Below are 9319 nucleotides of genomic sequence, written 5' to 3' on the forward strand. Positions count from 1 at the left end.
CAAGCACTCCCAATGAGGTCTCAGGCCACGGCCCCCTAGTCTTCCCAGGCAGGTGGGATCATGGGTGTGAGCACATGGCGTGTACTAGTTGACAAGGGACCTGAACCTGTGATCTTCGGTATGGATCTGGCATCGCTTGTACAGCGTGTGATTGTTGTGCTACTGAGCCGGACCTGTTGATATGTTTCTAAATGGACAACGGGGTTAAGACCCAGATTGAAGGGTGTGTGTGTGTGGGTGCGTGTGCACGTGTGGTTGTGTGTAAGTCCCATCCTTATCTAAGTGCTTTTAAAAAAGTAGGATGAAGTTCTTACTGCATCTCAGTGTCTCTGAGTCTATCCAGCCAACTTTGGAATAAGTCATGTCACAAAAATGAGTGCCAACACACTAATAATGCATTTCATTTGGTGCAGTTGCCGGCATGGTGCAATATCCAAGCAGGATCCAGCAGGTCTCAAATGAAAGATTCCTTGAGTTAGGACAGCGTGAAGTTGAACTTGGGGGAGGAGGGCTGGGAAAGTGAGTCCTGTTTTGTAGGGTGTATAAGGTTCTAGGTGCACTCTGTACTCAGGGCTATCAACTTCATTCTTCAAATTTGGCGCATCTACTTTTCAAGATTGGTGGGCATTTGTATTTATTTTGCAGCATTATTAATCTGTCTTCTTCCAACTATCATGTAATATATACACTTCCAAATTCATTTCACATTCATCACTCACTTATCTCAATGTTTTGACTGGCTTTCTAGTTTAAATAAATAAACCAAAATCTCTTTTTATGACTTTAAGAAATCTCTTCCTTAAATATGCACATTGCTTTGATGAATCAATACTTAGCTAAGCCTGGTGGTGCAGACGGAAGTGCAGTTGAGTGGAAGCCCTGGAAGTTGTGTGGCCCATTGTGGGTTCCAATACCCAGGTGAGCCTGAAAATATGCCAGGAATGTGTGCACGCATGTGACCAAGATCCTAGTGAGCAGGCAGGCCAGGGAAAGGGGTTGTGGTGTGATGAGGTGATGAGACCCTCCTAGGAGTGCTTTCCTGTCTCTCTCTCCCCCTCTTTGTTTTCTGCGCACCACTCTCTGTCATGAACAAAACAAAGTTAAGAAAGTATCAGCACTTGCCAGGGCCCTGGTGTTAATGTGACACTGAACCTTAACTTTGTTTCCTAGAAAAAGACCTAATGCGGGTCCTCCGGCTAAGGCAGAGGACCTGATGGCTTGTGCAATGTGAGCGTGACTAGCTGTTGAGGTGAGGTCTGCAGGAAGATTTCCGTGGGGTTTGTAACCGGCATATAACATTGGAACGGTGCTTGGCAAATTTACACACACACTCGAGTGTAAATCTTTTTAAAATAATTATTTATTTTATTTATTCATTCATTTATTTTTTTTGAGTTTGACCAGAGAGAGACAGAGGGTAACAGTGAGAAAGAGAGTAAGTGAGAAAGTAAGCCACCAGACTCAGGACTTGAACCCTGGTCAGCCATGTGGGAGTATCCAGCGCCTTAACCACCACACTACCTGCTGGTCCCCTCAAGTGTAAATCGTTATGCTAAAATCCCACCTGTCATTCAGGATGACTCATTTTGGAGTGAATGGGCTTTAAAAACCATAGAAATTCCAGCGGCTAAACTGAACATAGGAGAAACACGCGCACTAAGGAGAGACTCACTGAAATGAGGAAAACCCGGCTTTTCAACAACTCCTTCAAAGATCACGCAGCCCAGACAGCAGCTTTGCTCCTCCTGTGCAGAAAAGCGGGTGCCCTCTCCGCGCGCTGTCCGCAGCCCCAGCACACGCAGCAGGCGTCCTCCTTGGCGCCGCCGTACCTGCACCCCGCCCGGCCCGCTGCAGCCCCCGCAGGCAGGAGGGCCCCCTCGGCTGGCCGGGCCCCCCCCCCCGGCCCGCCACTAGCGCAGCCACTCCGCTTTCCGTTCAGCTGCCCTTTCAGACCGATCCGTCCCCCTTCTGCTCCGGGCTCCCCAGCCACCTGGCCGCACCGCAGCCCTCTGGAGACCCCTTTATGAAGTGCTGCCGCCGCCGCCTGGCTCTGCTTCTGCCAGCTGCCCCTCCAGGCCCCTGGGGCACTGGCCCCGCGGCCCGCACTGGATGCCGAGGAGCTGGAGCGAGCGCAGGCCGCAGCCTGGCGTAGCTGTGGCCAAGGGGAGCGTGCAGATCCCCAGCTCTCCCTTCCAGCTCGCAGGTCTGTCTCGGCTCTTTGTCGTCGGTCAGTTCCTCACTCAGACCCAGCCCTTGCTCAGGCCGCGGTCCCAGACCGGCGACCTCTTAGAGACGCGGTAAAAAAAGAAAGGAAGGAAGGAAGGAAGGGGCAAGAAAGAAAGAAGCAAGAAGAAAGAAAGAGAGGAGAGAGAGAGAGAAGAAAGAAAAAGAAAGAGAAAGAAAGAAAAAATAGAAAGAAAAAAGAGAAAGAAAAGAAAAGAAAAGAAAAGAAAAATGAAAAGAGAAACGGAACGAAACGCGGTATCTCAGCCCTCTCTTCAACCCCTTGGCCAGAAGCTGCATTTGAATCCTCTCGCCCAGTCGGAGTCGACTAGCAGCTCCCTGCCCCACTTCCTAAGCTAGAGCGCCGGCCCCGCCCACACCATGGCTTCCTGCCCAAATACCATTCAGAGATTCCCGCTGGTCCCTGCGCTGGGACCCAATCCTGGCCTAAGGGTGCCCTCCCCTTCAGGCTCATCCTTCTTCAATGGGTTCTGAGCCCTTCGCCCCCACCCTCACCTAAATAATGCCCGCGTACTATAAGAAATGATTCTTGCTGTATTTTTTCCAAAATGGAATTTAGGTAGTTGACAATAATATGTGTAAGGCAAAGGATTTTTTTAAGTGAAAAATTCTGGACAAAAGAAAAATAAGTTTAGAGAAAGCCAGTAAATAATACTTAAGCTCAGTCTCTAAAATTGAATCCATGAACCCCAGTAGTGGTCGGCTCAGACTTTGCAAGTAGACACACACACACACACACACACACACACAAAGAATAAAAAAGGAGACCCCTCACCCAGTACAGGACTTATGGCATCCGTAACATAAGACACCAGATGCTTTTGCAGAATACAGCATTCGTGCTACTGAGGCCCCGGGCCACCTCCGTGACATCTCGTAGTGCCGCACACCAGCAGGAAGGGATCTTCCATGGCAACGCCAAAGGCAATCTAGCCCGACTGCCTCCGTTCTCATGCCGGTCCTCCAGCGAGGCGACTCCATGGAAGAACGCTCACCGTTTGAGATGCACTCAAAGCTGAGGTCCTGGCTGTCCACTGTGAGCCTGCCCCCTGCAGTCTGGCCAATCCAGGTCTGAGGAGTGGCAGCTCGGTCATCTTCTCAGATGGTGGGTCCAGGTTGCACCTTCCAGAAAGGGCCAGAAATGTTGAGTTTAGACAGGCAGTTAGGGCAAAGGAGGCCAGCCTCATAAATCAGTGTGAACCTGCCTCAGTTTTCAAGCCATGCTTGCCCACCCACTCTTCCCTTCTTGTTAAAATTATATCTTTAAGCAGCAGATGGTGCCCTGGTGGTAAACCTGATGCTTTGCAAGGCAGTCCCACGTGGGAAGACTCGCAGTTACGTCTGGAGACCTCCCTGAGCTCACCAAGCACCCCATGTTGGTGAACCAGGGAGGGCCGAAGGTGTGGGGTGGATCCGGCACCCAGACTCTGTGGAGAGCTCTGTCTCTCCTCCTTGCCCGTGAACTAGAGAGAGAAAGAAGTGCTATTTTCACATGTTTGTTTTAGATTATTATATTTCTTTGAGGAGTTAATTTTTAAAAGAATTATTTATTTAGGGACCAGCAGATAGCCTAGGGCTACCTTGTTGGACTCTCGCATGGCCTACTGTGGTTCGAGTCCTGGACCTGGTGACTTGAAAACCACACCAGGCACATGTGTAGACACGCCCAAGATCCCAGGAGGAGAATGGAGGGGAAGGGATCACAGCATGACCATCCCCACTAGGGGGTGATTTCCTACTTTCCCTCTCACTGTCTCTGTCTCTCTCCAGCAAACACACATGCCTTAAGGCAATAACCTCTTAAAAAAGAATTATTTAGTACTATTTATTGTTATTATTATTTTAAAATTTGCTATGGGGCATGTGCACCTACCAGAGAGAGAAAGAGAGAGAAGGAAAGTGAGAAAGCAAGCTTTGAGATCTGGGACTTGAACTATGGTCACCCATGTGGGAGCCCATAGCCTTAACCACCATACCACCTGCTGGCCTCAGTTTGTTCATTTGTTTGTTTTAATTTGCCAGTGGGCACATGCACTCTCCAGAGACAGTCGCAGAGGGAGGGGAGAAAGCACCTCCAGTGGGGTGTGTCCAAACCACAATCCATTCTCCATTCTGTTGGGATTTTGCTCATTCATGCACATGCACCTGGTGTGTTTTTAAGCCACCAGGTCCAGGATTTGCAGCACACATTTGGTCATGTGGAGTTTGGCGCTCTTAACCACCAAGCCGTGGGATGGCCAGAGAAGGACCGTATTGTTATGATAGATCGCACCTACCTGAAAGCTATTACATATTTCTGTCTGCTGTGCTCAAAATTCTAGGAAAGAATTAGCTCATATGGCATGAGCATCTCCTGAAGGCTGACCAATATTTGCTTCTGTGTCATTTGAACTCTTTCTAACTTTGGGATTTTATAGAATTACTTTTTGTAAGAAACCAAAGTACAATTCCTTTCAGAGGCCAACATTTGGGGGCCAGCTGGTAGTGTGATGGTTAAGGCAGATGGATCTTGCATTGCCTGAATGGTTTGAGCCCCAGACCCAGAAACTTGAAAACCCTGTGGGGCATGTGTGCACGCCTGCTCAGAATCTCACAAGGAGAGTGAAGAGAAGGGACGGTGTGGTCATCTCCCCGGGGTGCTTTCTCACTTTCTCTTTTTCAGTTTTTGTCTGTCTGTCTGGCAACCATATATGCCCTAAAGGGAAAAAAAAAAAAAAAAAAACACAAAAAAAGGAATCAAACCAAAACAAAGAAAAGCCCAAGACTTGGGTTTCTTTATGGTCACAGAGTGCCAATGGGCATCCGAACCTTTCTACCTGTACTGCATTGGAAAGAGAAGAGGGAGCCGGAAGGTTGAGGCCGTATACTCATTAGGCTTTTCATTTACTTTATTTAATCTTTGTGGTAACCTAATAAAGTGAGGGCTAGAAATTCTGTCAAAAATAAAGAAACCAAGGTTTAGCAAGGCCGAGTCTCTTTCCTAATGTCACACAGTTAACAGTAGGGTCTGATTCTAATTCAGATTTACCTGGCTCTAAGCCCTTATTAACATTTATTTGAACAGAAGTGTACTGGCTAGCCACATAGCTCGTGCTGGTGTCTAATATACTAGAGCATCAGTCTGTTAAACTCTCAGTTCTTAGGCCTTCTGTGGCCTTGTAGCTGGATTCCACATGGTGGACCATGTGATGGGAGTCCCAGGGTCTGGAGAAACAGTTTGCTGGGTGTGTGTGCATGCCCAAAACCCAAAGGGAGTGGGAGATGGAGAAGGGGTTTTGGTGTGACTATGCCCCATATGGGAATGCTTTTTCTCCTCTCTTCTCTGTCTCTCTGGAGAACACAAAAACCCTCTGCAAATTAAAAAAGAAAAGAAAGGAAAAAAGAAAAGGAACCAAGGAGTGAGATTGTTAGATCATATGGTGGTTCTATTTGTAGATCTTTGAGGAGGAGAGTCTGAGGAAGGACATTAAGGAGAAAAATAGAGAGGGAAGACATTTGTGGGACAAAGAAATAAGTTATTATCTAGTGGAGGTAATGCGTATAGTATTCTCAAGTGGCCTGGTGAGAAATGTATGCATGTTGGAATAATCAAAAGAAATTGAAATAAAAATATATTTTAAAAAGTGTTAAAAAAAAAGGAGAAAGAAAAGAAAAGAGCTTGCTCTCTGACTCTGATCCTGAGGGTCTCACACCCTATTAGGGAGGTGCACTGCAAGGCCTGGTGGCTCTGCAGGAGGAGCAGCCATGCAGGTAGTTGGGGGTTCAAGAACAGCCTGCTGGGGGGAGACAGGGAGGGCGCTGTTAATGCTGACCAGAGTGATTGAGAAAAGCTTCAGGAAGCAAATGGCCTAGAAGAATGAGGAAGATCTCAGCAAGTGGAGAAGGTGGGATGGTACCAGGATCGATTTTGGGAGGCGCCGGGTGCCCTCACTTCAGCACACCTGGACGAGGCACACCTGCGCTCACACTTTACAGACATGCAGAAATCACATGCACAAAAGCCAGTGGACATTTGCACTTACCACTTTGTCTGGGGATAAGTTCTTGGATGGTGAAGACAGTCTGTTTTCTTGTATCAACAAGGCCTGATGCAGTCGGTCTCTTGTCCCTCAATCGTCTCGGTGTATGGAATGCAGTTTTGTGACTGCTGCAAGGTAAATTTTCGTAAAGGCAAAAGTTAGGGAGGCCTGGACGACCCTCATTACAGGCTAGGTATTCAGTGACGAGTGCATTTCTCTGTTATAATTATAGCCTAGCGGACATAGGTCAAAGCTTTTCTTCTTAATGATTGAGCATCTTTGACATCCTAAGGGAACAGGATTCTGGTACCACTGACTGTGAATGGTGTGTGGAGGAAGCAGTTCTGTTGCCCTGAGAGCTAATTCAGAACACACACTGGACACGATGTTCTTCTTTTCTTTTCTTTTCTCTCTTTTCTTTTCTCCCTTTCTTTCTTTCTTTCTTTCTTTCTTTCTTTCTTTCTTTCTTTCTTTCTTTCTTTCTTTCTTTCTTTCCTTTTTAAAAATACAACCAACACGTTTTCTTTTATTATTTTTTAAAAGCAAATACAAAGACTCAGTCAATTAGCCTTACATTTTTAAACCTAAATTTAATATTATATACCCAAACAAATTGTCAAAACTTACTATCCTGCACAACTGGAAAACACCCTGAATTTGTATTAAACCAGAAATGTATTATCATAAATGCATTAAATCTTTCACTACATGTGCTCAAGACCCTGAGTTATTTCAGAGACAGGCCCATCCCGGAAATGACGACTTCCTTGAAGGCTGACACTGGTCAGCTCACATCTGAAACCCAGTGGAAAGCAGATCCATGCTGGTGACAGTCACAACCTCGTCCTACACACATGAGAGTTGCAACTCAACCTGGAGGACATTTAATAGAAAAGCAAAGTTCATATCGAGATTTATGACAATTTTAAAGACAAAAACAGGCCCTATTATGTGTTCCCAAAAAACTCAAAAGTCTCTAACAAATAGGGGCTTGATGAGCTGTTAATGAATAGTTCAGATTACGTACAATTACACTGAACGTTAAGTTCGTCCGACGTGTCCAAACACCGCTCCTGTCACTCCACAACGGCGCTGCTGCAGCGCAACGTCCTGCTGGAGGCTCGCATGGAGGTGCTTGCTCTCCAAGTACTGCAGCTGCTCCTGACCATTACCCTCAAGGACTGGGATGGTACCTGGACCTCCTCTTTGACTTCTCTTTCTTGACTTTTTTTTTTTTTAATTTTTTGCCATAGGGTAAAAATCAGAGAGAGGGAAACTGAGAAGTCACCCAGCAGGGGGATGTCCACTCTGCAATCCCTTCTCATCCACTTGCTCAGGATTTGGTGCGCTCGACCATATGTACTCAGTGTGACTTTCAAGCGGCTGGGTCCAGGACTGGAACCATGGTTGACCATGTGGGAGTCCAACTCCTTAACCACTGTGCTATCTGCTGGTCCTTCTTGGCCATTCTTGACAATTCTCTTGGCGGTGATTTTTCTGACATTAACTACTGCGGTAGAAGTTGATATAGATTTGAAATGGTCCATCCTCTTACCTCCAAATGACATGGGAAAGAAAGAAGTAAGGCCCCATGACCTAGTGACCCAAATGATGTAAATCCTGTGTTGAAAGAAATGAATCTACTCCCACAAATCAGGAACCCACTGAAGGCAGAGGAAAACAACCCACTGCCTCTACTCCTGCTTCCTTGGGGACCCATGGGGTTCCTAAAACAGTTCTCAAATGGGTCGCTGAAGTTGTTGATTGAAAATCCAGAACATTCCCTGAAGATGTCATCTGGCTCGGGTCCAGCAGTTAGTGTAATGGCTATGTCGCTGGACTCCCATGTAGTTGACCACAGTTCAAGTCCCGGACCCAGTGGCTTAAACTCAGGCCAGGCATATGTGCGTGCGTGCCCAAGATCCTGAGAGGAGAATGGAGGAGAAGGGATTGTGGCGTGGTCATCCCCCCTGGGGAGTGACTTATAGCTTTCTGTCTCTCTGTCTCTCTTTCTCTTTCTGGCGAGTGCACATATAGCAAAAACCTCTCAAAAAAAAAAAAGTGTCATTTGGGTCATGGGATATGAAGCCAATACTCAAAGGGACGGTGGAAGTGGCTTCTACCTCCTCCAGCATTTAATCCATCCTTGCCATGTCTGTCACAGATGCCAGCTTTTCAGCGTCTGATAACCCCTCAGATGCCTCTGCCACTTGTTAGAATTTCCTCTCTGCTTCTTTCTTATTCTCAGGCTTTTATCCAGAGCCACTCAGCGCCAGTTCCCAGTATGCCTTCTTCATGTCCTCAGGGGCAGCAAGTCTCTGCCTGCCTAGAGCTTCAGGTAGCCCTCCTAGGTTCACGAGCTGTTGGAACAGGTCCACGGACGCAGGGCCCTCGGGAAGGAGGAGGCGGGGGCAGCTGGTCACTGTGGCGGTGCTGGCGGCCGGTCATTTTCTTGTTAAATTGGTTTCGGTTTTCTATTTTCTCACTAGGCCCTAGTGTGTGTCTATGTTGTGGTCCCTTTTTCTATTGCAATAAAAGCACCCCTCTTTTTTCTCTTCCCAATAAACCGTCCTGGTAGCAAGGTCTTTATTAGTAAGTGCGATTATAGGATAGAGAACTCCAAAGTGGTGCAGCCTCCTTCGGTGGTGTTGTGTGTAAATGGGAATGGTCAGAGTGAAGTCTAAGTAAGCTCTCAGTGTTCCGAGGATTTGGAAGCTCAGGGCCTGTGGTCAGGCTGGAGATTCATGAGGGGCTGTGACCAGAGGTCTCCCCGTTCTCTGATAGAAATATCGGCATAGACCCTCAGTGAGGACGTGGTGCTGAGACTCACACGGGGCTTTTCTGGGGAGCTGAGCACTGTTTCAAGATAAACACAAGCTGCGCAGTGACAGGGGTGTTCCCTGTCCTTTTGGCTGGATACTTTGATGCTATCTCCAGGTATTACCTTTGGATGAAATTAAACAAGTCCACATGCAAATACGGACGACATGTTGTGTACTTCTGAGCAAGAGAAGGTGCAGCCACTTCTGTCCCCCCTCACTCCTCCCCTCTCTTTC

The sequence above is a fragment of the Tupaia chinensis genome, unplaced genomic scaffold, assembly GCF_000334495.1.
Source record: "Tupaia chinensis unplaced genomic scaffold, TupChi_1.0 Scaffold000377_1, whole genome shotgun sequence".
In the NCBI taxonomy this organism is placed as follows: Eukaryota; Metazoa; Chordata; class Mammalia; order Scandentia; family Tupaiidae; genus Tupaia; species Tupaia belangeri.